Source organism: Heterocephalus glaber, unplaced genomic scaffold (genome assembly GCF_053883595.1).
Source record: "Heterocephalus glaber isolate CG9 unplaced genomic scaffold, H.glaber_assembly_v1.0 deba00001613, whole genome shotgun sequence".
In the NCBI taxonomy this organism is placed as follows: domain Eukaryota; kingdom Metazoa; phylum Chordata; class Mammalia; order Rodentia; family Bathyergidae; genus Heterocephalus; species Heterocephalus glaber.
The window spans coordinates 14,255,405-14,274,313 of NW_028258384.1; the positions used below are offsets into that span (position 1 = coordinate 14,255,405).

General features: G+C 32.4%; 1 protein-coding gene and 1 non-coding gene across 2 annotated transcripts in view; one reads left to right on the top strand and one right to left on the bottom strand.

The window, feature by feature from the left end:
- The window catches only part of Klhl4 (kelch like family member 4), a 137,423-nt gene that overhangs the window by 24,613 nt on the left and 93,901 nt on the right, over positions 1-18,909 (top strand). The window lies entirely within an intron of this gene.
- On the bottom strand, positions 9,779-9,897 carry LOC147822492 (small nucleolar RNA SNORA5). The gene has a single exon (XR_015445644.1). It is a non-coding gene; the product is annotated as a small nucleolar RNA SNORA5 (small nucleolar RNA).

Genomic DNA, 18,909 nt, shown 5'->3' on the forward strand with positions numbered 1-18,909 from the left:
TGAGACTTTGTGAAAGGCTGAAATGAAGTGCAACAGATTAGTTAATATAGTAAAGAAAATTTCAAGTAAGCCCAATGATTAGGCTGTGGCATTGGTTTTCTTGCTGTGTTTAGTGAGATTTACACTGAGAAACAGAACCAAAAATTAATGAAATATTTTGAGCTTTTACAGAAAGTCTGAAAAAATGATGCCTTGGCAAACAAAGTTATTAAAAAGATTAACATAGAAAAGAAGCCAATTACTTTACATCAGGACAACAGGAAAGATGTATCTCCAGAATCAGCCAGATCCCACTATCCATTGGCTTACTGGTGTAAAAGGGTAAATGTGAACTTCTTTGAAGGACTTTGGTCTGAGAACAGAGCCTAAGGGTACACTGCTTGTGAAGGGCTGCCTAAAGAATTGGTTCCTGTGATTCATTTTACAGTGTTTAGCCATCTAGGGATGCAGATGTCACTGCACTCACAATCCAAAAGGGCCTGAGTATTGCTGAAGGTAGTGGCATACCTTGGTGTCATTGATATTGTGCTACCTTTAAAGACATGCAGAATCCAAAGGTTGTAGGTTTAGGGAAACTTTTTCCTAGATTTCAAAGGAAGGCCTGGGAGGCCAGGTAGTGTGACCTTCATATGGTATTGTGTGAATCTGTGACACAGTTCACACAGTGTGTGACTCTGTGTCATTAAAGTGCAGTGGAGACCCCAGGAATTTAGAGAAGCCAGGAATCTGCAAAGTCTGCTAAGAAAAGTTGCAGGCAGTGAGTGGAGCCATCCCAGCAGAGAGGACCTGAGGGTTGCAAATAGTGCTGGAGTGGTGGGGCTGCCCAAGCCATTTAGAATTCACAGCTCACCACAACTTGTCTCAGGTGCTGGACAGGGAGCTACAGGATTTAATATTTGCCCTGCTGAGTTTTGGTATTGTTTTGGTCCCATTCCTTTCTATCTCCCTATTCCTTCCTTTTTGAGTAGGAATGTTTACGTTTTCCCATTGTACTTTGACAGTGTTTAAATTTTTTTTCCTCAGGATTCACAGTTAAGAGTCTGTCTTGAGCCTCAGAGGAAACTTCACACTTGAATATTTTATTCATGCTAGAACTTTTAAAATTTTGTTGACTCTTAGAAATAGACTAAATGCATTTGCTACAAAGAAATGAACATGTGTATGTTGGTGGCCAGGGGCAGAATGTTATGTTTTAGATCCAGATTTACCCCCAAAAGGCTCAAATGCAGAAATTGGGGTTTTGGAAGGTGATTAAATTATAGCTGTGCTATAGTTAGTTTTCTCTTAAGAGTTGGGGCCTAGTAAGAATTGGTTCACTGGGGATAGGAACTTGTAGGATTTATTTCTGACCTTGACTCTTCCGATCTGTCTTGCTTTCGGGCTGCCACGGGATAATCAGCTGCCCTTTGCCCAGGCACTTTCATCATGAATTTCATGCCTTGGAGGCAGAAAAATAATTAATATATCATTTAATGACTTATCATATTGAACGTTATTCTGGTTATTCTCCTAACATAGAAGCTGTTTATATTATTTCCACTTTTATTTTTGGATATGACTTCCTCTATTTTAGAGCTGTCATTGTTCTTTGTTAAGCTGTAAATAGCTATGGCCTCTCTGCTACTTCTTGCTGGCCTCTGGTAAATTTTTTCATATATTGTTGATTTATTACTTTTTTACTGTGATAAGAATAGTTAAAATGAGATCTACTCTCTTCACAATTACACATACACTTACCATACTGTCCTTCATGTTCATCCATATTGTTTCATGACAGGATTTCTTTCTTTTCTAAGGATGAATAATATTTCATTGTGTGTATGTATACACCACAATTTTTTATCTATTCAACTGATCATAGTCATGTAGATGTTTTCATATTTGTGAATAATGTTGAAATGAACATGAGACTGTGGTCATCCTTTAATAATCCTGTTTCAGTCCTTTTGGATATATACACATAGCAAAATTTCTGTTTGATATAGTAGTTTTATTTATAATTTTTTGAGGAACATTCATAATATTTTTCTTAGCAGCTGCACTATTTTACATTGTTACCAAGAATTCACAAAAGTTCATATCTTCCCATATCTTCACCAATACTTATTATCTTTTACCATTTAGATGATATCCATTTTAGCAAGTGTGATTTCCCATTATTGTGTGAATTTGAATTACTCCAATGTTTTCTGCTGTTGAGAAACTTTTTAAATGTCTTTGAATATATGTCTGTTCAAGTCATTTATCCACTGTAATGGTTTTTAATACATATTTTGAATAATAACCCTTTATCCTATATATCCATTGTAATTTTTTTCTCCAGTTCTATAGGTTTCCTTTGCTCTCTGTTGATTGTTTCCTTTGCTGAGAAGATGCTTTCTAGTTTTATGTAGTCCACATGTCTGCTTGCTGATGCTGTTGTGTTTTTCGTGTCATATTAAAAAATCGTTGCCTGGATCAATGTAGCAAAAATTTTCCCTTGTGTTGTCTTCTAGCAAACATAGAGATTTAGATCTTACATGTAAATCCTTATTTAATTTGAGTTGGTTTTATGTATGTTGTAAGATAAGGGTCCAGTTTATTTCCTTTGCATGTGGATATTCAGCTTTCCTTGCACCATTTGGTGAACAGACTATCTTTCTTTTGGTACTGGGGATTGAACTCAGGACCTTACACTTGAGAGGCAGGTGGTGGCACCACTGAGCTAAATCCCCAGCCCTGAGACTATCTTTTGACTCTATATGTGTGGGAGTATTTTTGAGCCTTCTATTCTTTTTCAGGATGTACTTTCTGATTTTATGCTAGCAGTATACTGTTTTAATTCCTATCAATTTGTAATATATTTTGACATCAAATGTGATTACACCAACTTTTTTTGTGTGTTCTTTCTTAAGATTTCTTTGAGTATTTAGGGTCTTTTGTAAGCCCATAAGAATTTTAGGATTTTTTCTATGATTGTAATAGTGCCATATATATTTTGAATCCTGATGAATTTGAATATTAACGATGTTTAAAATATTAATTATTCAAATCCTTGAACATAGGATGACTGTCACTTTCTTTGTGTCTTCTTTATTTCATCTGTGTTGTGGAATTTTGAGCATACAAATATTTTATCTTCTTGGCTTAGTTATTCTGATATATTTGATTCTTGTTCACACTATTTATAGATTGAAATTTTCACTTAGCTTCTTTATAGGATTGCTAATTGCAAACGCATACAAACTCAGTTGAGTTTTACATGCTGATTCTGGACCTTGTAACATTAGTGAATGTATTGGTTCTATCAGTGTTTGTGGGTTTATTGGGATTTTCAATGTGTAAGATCATGGCATATGCAAATAGAAGTAATTTTGCATCTTTTCTGAATTGCATAGCATTTCTTTTTTTTGTACCTAATTTTTCTAAGACTACCAAATACAATGTTGAATAGGAAAAAATAAACATTTTAGTTTTCACCCTTGAGTATTATATTATTTGTGCATTTTTCATATCACCTTCATAATGTTGAGGCACATAGTTTGCTGAGAGTTGTTTGATATACAACTCTGATTTTATCCTGAGTTTTGTTAATTTGTTTAACCACATCGATTGACTGATGTACTGTATAACAAATCATCTTTGCATCTCAGTGATAGATCTCATACAGTATTTAATAATTTTAATGTGCTCTTATATATTTGGATTCCTTAGGATTTTGTTGGACATTTTTGCATCTATTAATTATAATATTAGCCTGTGGCTTCCTTTTTGTTGTCTTACCTTTGTTTGACTATTGTATTAGTATAACACTATCCTCAGAAAGCGAGTTAGAAAATGTTTTAGAAAGGTTGCTGTTAATTATTCTTTAACTACTTGGTAGACTAGCCAATAATGCTGTCTGGTCCTGAGAGAGTTTGTTGTTGGGAGGTTAGGATTACTATTTCAATTTCCTTATTCTTATTTGTCTTTTCAAATTTTCTGTTTCTTTGTGATTCATAATTTTTAAGTTATATTTTCCAAGAGTTTTTCTTTATTATCCTAGGCTATCCAATTTGTTGACATGTAATTGTGGTAGGTTTTTATGATCCTTTGTATATCTGTTGTATCAATTGAAATGTCACATCTTTCATTTATGAACTAGCCTACTTGGATCTCTCATTTTTCTGAGTTTACTTAAAAATCTGTCAATTTTATATTTTAAAAAGAACATATTTTATTTTTAATGATTTTCTTATTGTTTTCTACTCTTTTATGTGTTTCTTCTTTAATGTTTATTATTTCTTTTTTTAGGCTTCCTATGGGCTTGTTTCTTCTGGACTTTTTTTTCTTTGTATGTGTGACCATACACACAGCTTCTTATGTGCCTGGCAAGTCCTCTATCACTGAGCTTTACTCCCAGCCAGTTCCTAGTTCCTTGAAGATTGCCCCTTAAATCTACAGATTAGATTTTATATTCTGTGTTTTTAGATATTACTTTGAGTCTTTTACTTTGAACACTAGTAAAGATACAGTAGTTATGTAGTATGGACATAAACAAGAAAAATAAATCAATTGCTCAATCACAGACAAAGACACTTGTAATAAAATGTCCCCATAAAATTGATACCTCTGAAGGGGCGGGGATTTAGCTCAATGTTTCCGCTGCCTGCCTTGCAAGTGCAAGGTCAAAAGTTCAATCCCAGGTACCAAAAAAAACAAAAAAAATTGATGCCTCTGAGAAAATAAATAATAAATATTTGTGTTCCACAAGGAATGCCTGGACTGTAGCAAAATAAAAAATAAAGAACAATGAATAAATGTTATGTGTTATTAAAGGTCACTAAAATTGTTATCGAAGCAGCTAAACTTTGTTAAAATTAGAAATATTTTACACTTTCATGATTTCATTTCATTTAATGATTTCTTGCTTAAATGAAATCAGTGAACCAACACATTTTACTGTTAAGTGATTCAACTGGTAGTAGAATTTAAAAAAAGAAACAGCTTTGATTTTCTTTTGACTCAATAAATAAATTTGATTTAATTTAGGATCTTGATATCCTTTCAGTTTTGGCCAAGTTGTAAGAAAATACCATCATTCTTACATCATCAAATGAGATTTTCAAGGATATTTTTATTTTAGCAAGATACAAATATAGTATTAAATGGAATTATTTAATGTTAAAATTCAACAAGATTAAAGGAACATGTATCCCATATTTTAAAACTATAAAATTCAAAGCAACTGATAACAAATTTATTCATAAACTACGCTTTAATTCTTGAAGTTCAAACAAGTATAATATATAGGAAACTGCAGAATCAATTTATAAGATTTTCAAACTCTTAGATTATATTTTAATATAATCTAATTCTAAGGCTATATTTATAGTATAATCTAAGATGATATTTTATACCCTAAAAATTTATCCAGGTAAAACTAGTGATAAGTGATTTACTTAAATTTCTAGATAATTTATTCCCAGTAATTGTTTTTTTTTTTTTTTTTTTTTGGTGCCAGGGATCAAACTTGGGTCCTTGTGCTTGCGCAGCAGGCGGCGAAACCACTGAGCTAAATCCCCGGCCCCCAGTAATTGTTATTAAAGTCTGATGATAGTACTGCTTCATATGAAAATTGTTAATAAATTCCAATTTTCAACTGACTTAGGTACAAAATTATAATGCATGCAATCAACATTAACAGTTTGTCATCACTACTCTTTCCAGATCTATTTACCGAAGTTCCATTTAATCTCACTTTCTAAATATTTTTAATTCCTTAAACCTCTCTATTTCATTTCTCCAAACACATAATCCTCTACTCTATATTATCAATATAACTATGTTTAAAAGCACAGTTCATCCATGCCATTCTCCTTTGTAAAATGCTTCCATTTGTTCTTGGGAAAACACAGAAAAAAGTACCATTTCCTACAAAATCCAATGGATCTAGCCTACCAATGAATTTATGAGCTAACTCTCCCTCCTCGCCCTCTTTTGTACTCACCAGCTATACTTGGTTTGATTATAAGTTCAGATTTTCCCTATACAGAGTTCCTATGTATTTATGTTGTCCTAATGTAATGTTGAGAGAAATTCCTTGTCAGTCTTAACTGTGATGATAATTTAGATTTTGATCATTTAAACTCCTCTCAGTTCCATCAACTGACTCTCCTGTATCAGGGCTATATGGCTCTTTCTATAAAACACTTACTACCAGTATCATCACTAAGCTTTAGGAACCAGATAAATCCTTCTGCTATGTTCACCCAGCACACTGCCTTTTAGCATATGTATCATATTTGTAATGTTTAACTGATGCAATTAGTTTTCCATAACAGTTTAGGTTATAGAAACGTCTCTTGTGCTCATTAGTGTATTATCAAAACCAAGCAGTCTTATCCAATCTTATCAAAGATCTGGTCCTGACTTATACCTGACATATACTTGCTAACATATTGTTTGAGCTTGCTTGCTTGCTTGCTTTCTTCCTTTCTTCTCTTTTCAAAGCCTTTTCTACTTCTAAACTAGATATAATATCTTCTTCCTCTCAAATCCATACATTTTGTCTGTACTACTATCATATCTTTCTTGTACTTATCTTCCCTGAAGATTACAAATTCCTTTAGGAAAAGGAAGATATTTCATCCTGTTCTCTTCTTCAATATATCTAACACAGTATCTTAAACATGACAGATGAGTTTAATGAAAAATTATTGTTCATAATAGATGAGCTCAGTTAAAATTTAACAGAAAATTTACAATTTTAACCATTTAAATATATAACATTCAATGTCATTTAGGACAGTCACCATGTTATACAATAATCATTACTACCTCCAAAGCATTTTCATGACCTCATAAGGAAATGACACAACTATTAAGCAGACATTCCTCTTTACATCTAATCATTGTGACATGGTTATGGAGCTTTTACACTTTATTCTCAAATAAAATGTTAGCCAATATACAGGCATATGTTGGTTTTAAATAAAAACCAATAAAGTGATAAAATTGTATTATTGTACATTCTTTCCAGAAGTGTATGAGTGTTTCACCTTCTGAACATCATTGTCAAAACTTATTATTTTCCATTGAAAAAAATTATAGCCATCTATGTATGTATGAAGTGGTATCTCATTGTGGCTTTGGTTTCCATTTCATTAATGACCAATTATTTTAAACATGTTTTCATTTGTTTCTGGGCCTTTTGCTAATCTTTACTGGAAACATAGCTATTCAAATCCTTTACCTACTTATGAACTTGTTTTTATCCTTTGGTTATTTAACTAAGTGTTACTTATATAGTCTAGATACAAGTCCTTTATTAGATAAAGAGTTTGTAAATATCTCTTATTCTATGTGCTGTCTTTTTCACTTTATTCGTAGTATCTTTCAAAGCACATTTTCTTATTTTAATGGAGTACAATCTACATATTTGAAATCTAATTAATACATATGTTTTCTTTAATTTGATATAATTTGATGTTTTTGTACATTATTTGATAAAAAAAGGCTCAAGTTCATTCTTGCACATGTGGATAGCCAGTTTTTCCAGTATCATTTGTTGAATAAACTATTCTTCCCCTATTGAATATTCTTGGTATATTTGTCAAAAGTTAATTGACTATATCTATCTATCTATCTGTATATATATATATATACATATATATATATATATATATATATATATATATAACCCATGTATATATGGGTTTGGTTCTATGTTTATTTCTCAATTCTACTCCTTTGGCCTTTAAGTTTATCCTTATAAAAGTATTTCACTATTTTTATTACTATAGCTTTATACTAGTACCAAAGTGTCCTTGAATCTGTTCTTTATTTTAAAGATTTTTTTGCTATGCAAAACCCCTCAGTATTACATTCAAAATGTTACAATAAAACCTTGGCTTGCAAGCTTTATCCATTTCAGAAAACATGGTTATAATCCAAAGCATTTGTACATCAAAGCAAATTTCCCAATAAGAAGTAATGAAACCTCAGAAGATTTGTTCCACAACACAAAAATACTCATATAAAATGATTACAATACCATAACATAATACAAAATAAAAAAGAAAAGAAAATATAAGGAAAAATAAACAATTGAACTGGCACTTACCTTTGAAAATCTTTGTGGCTGGTTGGAAGGAAGCAAGAGAGAGGAGGGTTATTGTGTAGGATGACTTTCACTATCACCAATGGAATCAATTCTATCTATTAGCTCAATAGAATCTTTTTCTTTTCTTGTAAGTTTAACAGGGAATCTATCCAGTAACACTTGCTTTTTCCCCTCCTTTTGATAATTTCTTGAAAATGTGACATTATTCACAGTCCCACAGATTGAGAAAGAATAACCATTGGTTCACTTGTGATCATGTGATGTTCAGTATCATGTACTATGCAATTTGCAAGACATTGCTTATTTATCAAGTTAAAATTTATTAGAATTGTATGCTTGTTTTGCAATCCAAGGTTTTACTGTATAAACAAAATTTATAATCAGTTTTCTATTACAAAAAAGTTCTGTAGAGACATTGACAGGGATAATATTTATTTTGTTGATTGCTCTATGGGGTATTACCATTTAAAAAATATTAAATCTTCCAACCAATTAACTCACAATGTCTTTTCTTTTATTTACATCCACTTGAATTTCTTTCAGCAATGTATTTTTATTGTGTTAATATATACATAACACAGACTTATTATTTTTTCCCAAGTAACTTTTTTCCTACCGCCAAATAATAATATTTATTTTCAAAAAAATAAAAGTGAGAAATACTCATTTGCCACCCACAATGACCACTTTCAGACTGGCTTTACTTCTGTAAATAAAGCAGTTATTCTCAAAAGATACTCATGAGTGAGTTCCTTCCAGGTAGAGCAAGACGTGAAGGAAGCTTCTAGAATCCTAGCATCTTGAGTGATGTGGAACAAACTGATCCATGTTTTCTGTACAGATGTTGGCCCCAGCTCACCTAGATTAAGCCCACAAACATGAGAGGGTTGTGTTGTTTTAAGAAGTTAAAGGATTTGGTATGTTGGGCTCCTTTACTGGGAGTTAGGCTGTATATGAGGAACAGCAGGTCAGTGCACAGGCACTAGGACACCTGGGTCTGGTGGAAGTTGAGTTTGCTATTGGAGTAGGTGAGGTCCAAGACCATGTCTTTAGTCCATAGGAAATGCTCCTGCAAAAAGAAATTGTTAGTCACTTTCTTCATTGCTTGGACCAAATACCCAACATCCTCAACTTAAAGGAAAGGTTTATTTTGGCTCACAATTCAGAAATTCCACTCCATATTTGGCAGGCTTAAACAGAAAAAGCATTGCAGAAAGTTGTGGGAGGATGAAAGTTGCTCACGTCATGGTGAGTTGGAAGAAGAGTGAGAAGGGAAGAACTGGGGAAAGAAACACACTCTTCCAGTTTGTGCCTACAGCAGTCTGCCTTCCCTGGCCAGACCTGACCTCCTAACAGAAAGTCAGGAGTAGCACCTCATGGTCAAACTTCCTCCAAAATCCCTGATTGTGAGCACAAGAGGCTCTTGGGAAACATCTAGATATAAACTATATCAGTAATAGAATATGGCTAGTTTTGTGGGCACTGTCTTGTTGGCACCAGTACCCTCTGCAGCTTGTCAGAGCCAACTGCTTTCGCCAGTTTCAGTAACTGTTAGCAGCAGCCTGTGGTTGGAGCTAGTGCAGCTTGATGATGTAGTAGTGCCAAGATGATGTAGTAGGTCAAGACAGGAGCACAGACCTCTCTATTCATGATTTGCCTCATTTCCTTCTCTACAAACCACCTGGACATGGAGAACAAAGTTCTCAGCCAAATTTATAACCAGGGCTCAGAACACAGGACCTGGGGCCGTGAGATGCTGAGCTTTCTGTGGAAACTGTCTAAGACATCCCTCCCTCCATTTTTAATGTGTTTCTGCGGCATTCAGCACACTTACATTATCAGTTCTACCCATCTCTAAAAGTTTTATTATCTACAAATGAAATACTATAACTCAAAAAATGCTAAAGCCCCATTCCCTCCTCCCCCAGCCCCAGATAACCACCTTTATACTTTCTGCCACAGATTTTAATTTTTCTACATACATCATATAAGTTGAATCATAGAACATTTTCTCCTTTGTCTGGATTATTTTACTTAACATAATGTCTTAAAGGTTCATGTATGTTATGGTATGTCTTAAAATATTAATCATTTCTAAGACTGAATGATTATCATATATATATATAACCTTTTGTTTATTCATTCATAAATTGATAGATCTAAGTGACATTTCCACCTTTTGGTTGTTGTGAACAATGTACAAATATGTACTTGAGCCCTTGACTTCACTTCTTTGGGTATGCACACTGAATTATAATTGCTAGATCATGTAGTAATTATTTGTAAATTTTTTGAAGAGCTACCATACTGTTTACAGTTTCCATATCTACCAGCATTGATCAGAGTTTATAATTTGCTCACTTTCTCACCAATGTTTATTTTCTCTTGTTAGTTTTATTTTAATAGACTTCATAATGGAAATGAGGTTGTGTCTTATTATCTTTCACCTTTGAGTATGAAAAGTAGCTGTTGTTTTTCATAAATCTCCTTTATTATCTTGAGGAAGATACCTTCTATTTCTGTTTTATTGTTTTAATCAAGTAAGAGTGATGAGTTTTGTCATATAATTTTTCTGAATCAAAATTGTCATATTGATTTTCCCCTTCATCACATTAATATGCTTTACCACATTGGCTTAATTTTAAATGTTTAATCAACTTTTCCAGGATAAATCTCAATTGGCATATAGTTTTTCATAATCTACACGTATTATCATTTTATTTCTGTAAGATCACTGTTAATTACACCTATTTAATACCCGATTTAGTGAGGCCTGTCTGCTTTCCTTGATCAAGCTAACTAAATATTAGTCAATTTTATTGATTTTTTTTCAGATAACCAACATTTAGTTCTATTGTTTTTTCTGTTGTTTTTCTATTTCCTTCTATCTCCACTATAGTCTATACTTTCTTATTCTGCTGCTGAGCTTGCTGAACTTGTCTTCAGTTTGCTTTCTTTTTTTATTTCCTTAAAATGGAAAGCTATGGTATTAGATCTCTCTTTTTATAATGTTTGGGTTTATGACCATAAAATCACATCAAGTCACTGCTTTCACTAGGTCACTTAATTTTAAGTATGTTCTTTTTAAAGTTCTTTTTAAGTATTTTCTAATTTCCCTTGTGATTGCTTGACCTCACTGGTTGTCTAACAGCACTGACTGATATCCACATATTGGTGAACTTTTTACTTTTCCTTATGTTATTTAGTTTTAGTTATCTCACTATGGTCAGAGAGTAAACTTAATTTATTTTCAGAGTCATCTTTCCTCTCTCTCTCTCCCTCCCTCCGTCTTCTCTTATACTGGACATTGAAACGATGGCCCATGTACAGATATTTCACGTTCTCCAGGTCTAGTTTTCCTTGCTGATGTTCCATGTGTACTTGAAATAAATGTGTTTTCTTTCTTTTCCCCATTAAGTTTATTGGTACATGATAGCCATAAAATACAGTTACATTCATCATTGGGATCTTGTACCATTACATGAGTATCTTGGTTCTTATTTTTTCCCCATTCCCCTGCCCTCCCTTCACCCCCCTCACCCTTCCCTATTTGCAAAGACTGTTTCCATTTTTTTCCTTTTCTCATATTTTTTCTTTTCCATTCTTTCCTTTCCTTTACCCCTCCCATTTCCCCTGCTCCTTTAGACCTTTTCTTCCCATTACACAATATCAGTTATACAGTTTTAAAATTACAATATCAAGATCTAGGAGACATTACTACAGATTTTACAGAATTTAAAAGGATATAGAAAGCACGTTACAAAAATCTTTTTTGAAGTAAATTTGACAACTTCTAAGAAGTACCTTGTAAGATAAACTAATGAAACTAACTCTGGAGGAAATATAAAATTTGAATAGCACCTATTAAAGAAAGTATATTCTTACCTTGAAAACTTACCTATATGACAATAACAGACTCATACATTTTAACTGATAAATTATGTCAAACATTTAAAGCAGAAAAAAGAAGGAATGCTTCTCCCCTCAATTTAGGAAATCAACATTGTGCTAATACTAAAACTGGATAAAGATAATAGAACAAAAAAGTATGAACATAGATAGAAATTTATTTAACAAAACAATTAGAAGTCAGATCTGGCAGTATGGAGAAAGTGGTTTTATTACAGGCATGGCAGTGTTGGTTCAGCATTGGAAGATCCACCCCCAAAAGTCATCATTTTAGCAGAGGAAAGGAAAAAGCCATATGATCCTGTCACTAGGTGGAGAAAAAGTATTGGACTAAATTCTACAGCTCTTCATGGAAAAAGCTATCAGGAGACTAGAAGTAGAACAGAACCTTCTCAGCAGATAAATGTGTTTTCTTCAGTTGTTTTGTGGTCAGTATTGTATAAATTTTTTAGGTCTTGTTAGTTTACAGTGTTTCTTAAGTCCTCTATTTCCTTAGTTTTTCCAAGTGTTTTGTCATTGAAAGTTGATGATGAAGACATCAACTATTAACATGAAGCTACGTATTTAATTCTGTAATTCTGTCAAGTTTTGGTTCAGATAATTTATTGTTGTGTTGGTTGATATATACATATTATAATTATTCTGCCTTCTTAATATATTTGTCTTTTAAAATATATAATGTTCTTTGTAGTTTTAACATTTTTTGACTTAAGGTCTATTTCGTTTAATATATTAGTCACTTCCTATTTGTGACTTCTGTTTCCATAGTTTCAAGTACTTTCTGTCAAACATAATCCAAAAATCTTAACTGGTAAATTCCAAAAAGAAACAATTGATAAGTTTTAAATTTGTGCCATTCTGCATAGTATAATGAAATTTTGTATGATCCCAGTCTAACCCACCTGTAGTGTAAACCATCCCTTTGTTCACCATATCCACTCTATATGTCCTCCCCACTCATTAGTCACTTAATTACTATCTCAGTTATCAGAGATTAGGGAATTATTTTGATACACTCTGAGTTTCATAAAAGTATGGAACATGCATTTATTCACTTATATATAAGAAACACTTGGCTTTGATATACACTCTTTACATATTTATAAAACTTTACATATTTATAAAACTTTACATATTTACAAAACTGATGCCAATTATAATCAATACTTTTTATTTGTATGCCACCAGGAGAGTGGTATATTATCAAGGGTCATAATTTATAAGTCTCTCTGTGGAGCTGAAGACAATTTTATCTAGTACATTTTGTGATCTCTATCATTCTGGGTAAGTGCTAGCAAAATAATCTGTTAAAGTAGATAAACTTTACTAGTTTCAGTTCCTTACATTACTTACCCATGTAAAATATGATGCCAATTTGTACATAATATTTTATTGAATCTGTTTATATAGAATATATTAATAGTGGAATTCAATGATAACCTTCCTACTATATATTAACATTCAAAGCCCACAAAATAAAATTGAATTTAAGTCCAAATTCTTATATAGTCTCAAATAACCTGTGAATGATCCATTTAAGCAAGAACTACCTTGGGAATTTATGGGTACAGATCTACTTTCTGCTCCTCCATAAATTAAACTGTATTGCGTGAAACTTTGCACTTAATTTTTACTCATTTACTTTTTCTCATGTCCTTGTTGTGTTTACACCCAGGAGAAAAAAGGAGACAAATCATTTCCAACACAACCACTCAGAATAGGGCCTTTCATTTGTTTATCCACTTTTATTATTGGTTGTCACACACAGGTCTGTGTGATCTGCAATCCCACTTTCTTGTACAGAGAGTACATATAATTGTTGCAATACAAATACACTAGAATCAATTTTGTTGATGCAATTCAAGGATGGCTTCTAAATAATGTTGTATATGGAACCTCAACCCACAACTAATATCACAGTATTTTTCCATTATTTTATTTTATTTTTATTGTTTCCTGAATAAGAACTTGTGAAAGATTTAATAGAAATCTTTCGGCTTTAAAATATCCATTTTCCCTCCTCTCCTTTCCTTGGTCTTCTTATGAGGTGCTATTTAGTAATAAACTCTTACTGAATAAAGTCTTAAATATTCTTCTGAACTGTTGATTTGGAAAGAGTCATCTGTGCATTTCTACTTATGCCTTCTGGCACTCTCTACCTCTATACAGTACATGTGAACAGTGTTCATGATCTTTGGAGAGGAACTCAAATCACATCCCAACTAAGTTCAGACTAAGTCTTTATTGAAAATGTCATTAGTTGAAGGATAAAGTCTAGCTTATATCCTAGTCTGAATAGTAAAATAGCCTCATTTATTATCCTACTCAAGGGGCATGAGCATTATACTATTCTACTTTTCTTCACTGTGACAAAAAACTTAAGAAAATTAACTTAAAGAGATTGAAGATTTATTTTGGCTCACTGTTTCAGATGATTCATGTACAGTTCTTGGCCTGAATGCTTTTGGGCCTAAAATGTGGCTGTCCATTATGGTGGAAGCACATGGTGGAGCAAATCTGATCATCTGTTGGTGACCAGGACACAAAGAGAGGAGGGGGGAGAAGGAGAGCAAGAGAATGGGGCGGGGGAGGCAGCGATGTGAAGAGAACAAAAAGAAAGGAGAAAGGGGCCAGGGACACGCTGAAACCTTCAAGGCACCAAATACCTATTTGCTCAAAGAGGGTCTCACCTCCTGTTTCTGCTACTTGCCAATATTGCCACCAGCTGGGCACCAACCCTCAACATATGAGACCTGCGGGAACATATCCAGTCCAAACTATAATAATTATATCTCTGAATAGGGTTGTGTTTTCACTACTTCCTTTTTACTGAAACACAAAAATGTTCAATTTTTATTCAATTACCTCCAGACATATTCTTCAATCCTTGCATTACTTGGCCATAGGAGTGATAATTTCCCACTTAAAAATCAATGGCTTTAATTGACATGGTGTTCATTCATACTTGTTTTCATGTTGACGATATTAGAAATTAGAGAAATAGCTCCAAAATATTTCTTAATTTGGTTGCTATAGAATAATAGTCAATTATAATCTAATAATTAAAACAAATATTAACAATAAATATAAATTTTAATATATAATGTTTTTCAGAATGTTTGTGTGTAAACTTGTGAAACTAAGTTTGCTGCTTATTCAAAAATATTATTTTTTAAAAAAATTCCCTTACTTTAACTACATGGGATACAATATTTCACTACATAAAACCATAGATGAAAGAAGATGTGTATTCTTAGGTTTTGAGTAAACATTCAGAAACATTTGCTAAGTGGATGAATAAATTTCTAAAGGTGGCTTAGGAAATCATTCAGTTAGGAAGAAAGCAGGTAGCCTTTCGAAAAAGAAGTTGTGTTCAGTGTGTCTCAAATGAATTTAGAATTTAAATTGAGAGGTGAGAGGATGTATTTTTCAGATACATTGCCACTTCTTTTGCAGCTGAGTCAAAACATGGCTATGTGATGGCAGTGTGGAACCCAGTAGGGTTTTTTAAGTTTTTCTTTTCTGTACAAACTTCTGCAACTGCTATTTTTAATATATATATATATGAAAATCAGGACTACAAGCCTACAAATTCTGAGATACCTGAATCTAGCATATTCTAGCTTATAATTAGTCACAATCTGGCTAAATTTAATATATGGTTAGTCATTAATTTGGATTTATTTTTCAAAATTAATCAAAAAAAGGCAAATTAGACATTCTAGAATGGTAAGAGATTTTATTTAGATATTAAGACTGGTGCTCTAGAAAAATACTGTCTGGACTCAAACACTGTTTATTTTGTTTAACATGTTTTTGACTTTTCAACAATTTACATAATCATTCTCCACAGTCTGTTTCCTCATCAATGAAATTAAGATGATGAAAATGTCGGAGCACTGAATGAATTACTTTATATACACTTTTTTGATAAGTACATGTCGTATAGAAAGTAATTAATAGTAGCTATATTTATAATTAATTTTATTATGTTTTATTTAATTTTGCACTTTTAGGGATTGAACCCAAGGCCTCATACATGTTAAGCAAGCATTTTGCCACTGAGTTATATCACCAGCCTATTATAATTATTATAGATATTGAGATTGTATTTAGAATGTGTTGTATAACAGAACGATTACTTGCTATGAATTAGATATAGTATATATGTTGACCCCCAAAGGATCTTTGTTGGTAGCTTGATCTTCAGACTAATGATCTCGAGAGGTTGTGGTGTTTTTGTTGTTGTTGTTGTTGTTTAGATATGGGACCCAGTGGAAGGTTACTAGGTCATTGGGGACATACCAATGAAAGGGATTAATGTAGTTCTCAGGGGACTATCTAGCTACAGAAGCTCTTCCTCTCCAATGTACTCCAATGATGATGCCATCTGCCATGTTATGATGCAGCCAAAATAGATTCTTACCTGAGTTGCTATGTTGTTTCAACCTTTAACCTCCAAAACTGTGAAATAAAATTCTTTTCTTCATAAAATATTCAGCCTTAGGTTTTTCTTATAGTAATAGAAAATGAACTAATACCGTGCTTTAACATAAAGAATTGAAATTCTTGTATCTGCTTCTTAACTTTCTTTGATTAAAATCAAGGCTTATCAAAGCTATTCTTGTATTATCAATTGTTGCAGGTATGAACACAGAGCGAATATAATGTTTTTACACCATAGAAAAACAAATTTTTAATTCAAATTTGATTTCTCTTCATCAATTTGTCTTATATAACACTGTATATTAATGGAATTCTGATTTCTTTAATATTTTGAAAAGAAATCAAAATATGTTCAATACATATGTCCAAGTAGGAATATTAATTTAATATCTACTCAAGAATCATTTTAATAAGTATTTCAAAACTGAAGCTATTCTTGTCTACTTATACTAAGATTATATTTTGATATTGTGTGTCTAATATTATTAAAATCATATATTTTATTTGGTATTTCATTTCTTTTGTCATTAATTTTTCTAGTAAAATATTTTCAACATTATCTGTCTTTCACTTTCTTCAAATATTACAAATTCTGGATTAGCAAACTTCATGTTACGGTTTTTGACAGGACTATTATGATAGATAACATGAATATAGAATATACTGTTATTTAAGCATCTCACTTTACTGACAGCATCCCTTTTAGGTCCCTTTTAGAAACTTTTTATGACCCCTGTCAATAATGATTCTTACTTTCAATCTAATAATTGAATGGAAAGAAGATAATGGTTTTATTACCTATGTTCATAAGTGTTAGCTTATTAATTTTTGTAAAATAAATACAAGAGGATAAAGTACTAATCTAAAGAAGAAATGGAAATATTTAAAATCACTAATATATGGTAAATATATCATATCTTCAAGAAACAATAGACTTATTTTAAGAAGTATTGAAACTTTCAGCTTAGGTTTTGACTATATCAAAAGACTAAATTAAAATCCTACTGTTCTAAGAATTTTTTAAATGCATGACCTTAAAGTAATAGATTCTAATAGTTTTATTTTAATATTCCTGTCAGAAGACTAGCAAAATGCTAAGTCTAGATCTTTTTGTAATTCCATACTGGTAAATAGTGGATCTTGAAATATTTTGTGCTGTGGAAACCTAAATTATACCCACAATATATGCTCAATAAGTGGGGCCAGGGATTTAGCTCAGTGGTTCTGTTGTCTGCCTCACATGTTCAATTAAATATTTCACAAACGTACATGAGGTCCAGATTTAATAACAATTGTATGGCAAAACCATAAGAAATAAGATTCACACCTATTTAGTCATTGTACTTAGAGAATATAATTTTTTTCTCTGAATTAATATAATATTTTATAATATGATATACTGTATAATGGTGCAGATTGAAACATTTTTCCATTTTGGTTTCTCCTGAATACATGTTCAGACTTTTGATGCTCTGCCTAGTCTTTCCATAATTCTGTGCTTCATTCTTTTTTTCAATGGTTCTTTATTAATAGACTTGATGCATGTTTACAAAATTTACTGTACGTTGCCAAATAAATCCACAATGAAAAAAATCCAAAAAAAAAAGCATACCAAATGTGCAGCCATCATTCTGCAGAGCTGCCCCTCATCTATAGCGAGGTCAAGGTTTAGCTTTTGGCTCAGAGAACTTTGTTTTGAAGAACTCTGCCCCTTCACTGGTTCTCTGAGTGACTGGCAATCAAGTGAGCAGAATGCCAGAAAACCTTTACCTTCTCTCCTCTGCACTGAAGCCAGAATAAGCACCACAGCAATGCAGAAGCCAGTCTCAGGAGTACCAAGGTAAGAGCTGAATCTTAAAGCAAATTCATAAGAAAAACTTTTCAACTTGGTGGCTGGTTTGTGCAGAAAAATGTGCTTCTGGATGTCCTTTTAAAAGTGCTTATTAGCTAGAACATTTTTATTGAACTTGGGTTTATAAAAATATTACTAAACAGTACTGATTCAGGTAAGTCAATAAGATGGAGAGTACCTTGATTTGATCAGGTTTTATAAAGGAATTAATAAAGATAGAGCTCCTATTAACTTTTAATGCAAAGGCCATTGTTATAACTACTGTATAGGAAAAATTTGTAGTCTCCAAATTAATTATCTTTTTGTACTTAATTGTGTAACTTTTGTTAAGGAGTCTGTCTTTATGACAGTCAATTTATAAGTTTATTAGCTTACACAAATAATTGCAACACCCCATTAATAAATGGAAAGGTCAAATGACTTTAAATACTTTCCAGTTCTACCCCATGGCTCCTCTGTATGAAAAACACTGAATCAACAAGCAGCAGTGAGCCCAACAAGCCTCACCCCCCAAGGGAACGAGCACTAGAGCGGGAGCCTCTGCTAACAAGGACTAGAGCTCAGGAAAGTCCATGGCTTCACATGAACATTACCAACTTTAACAACTTCATGAGTAGGT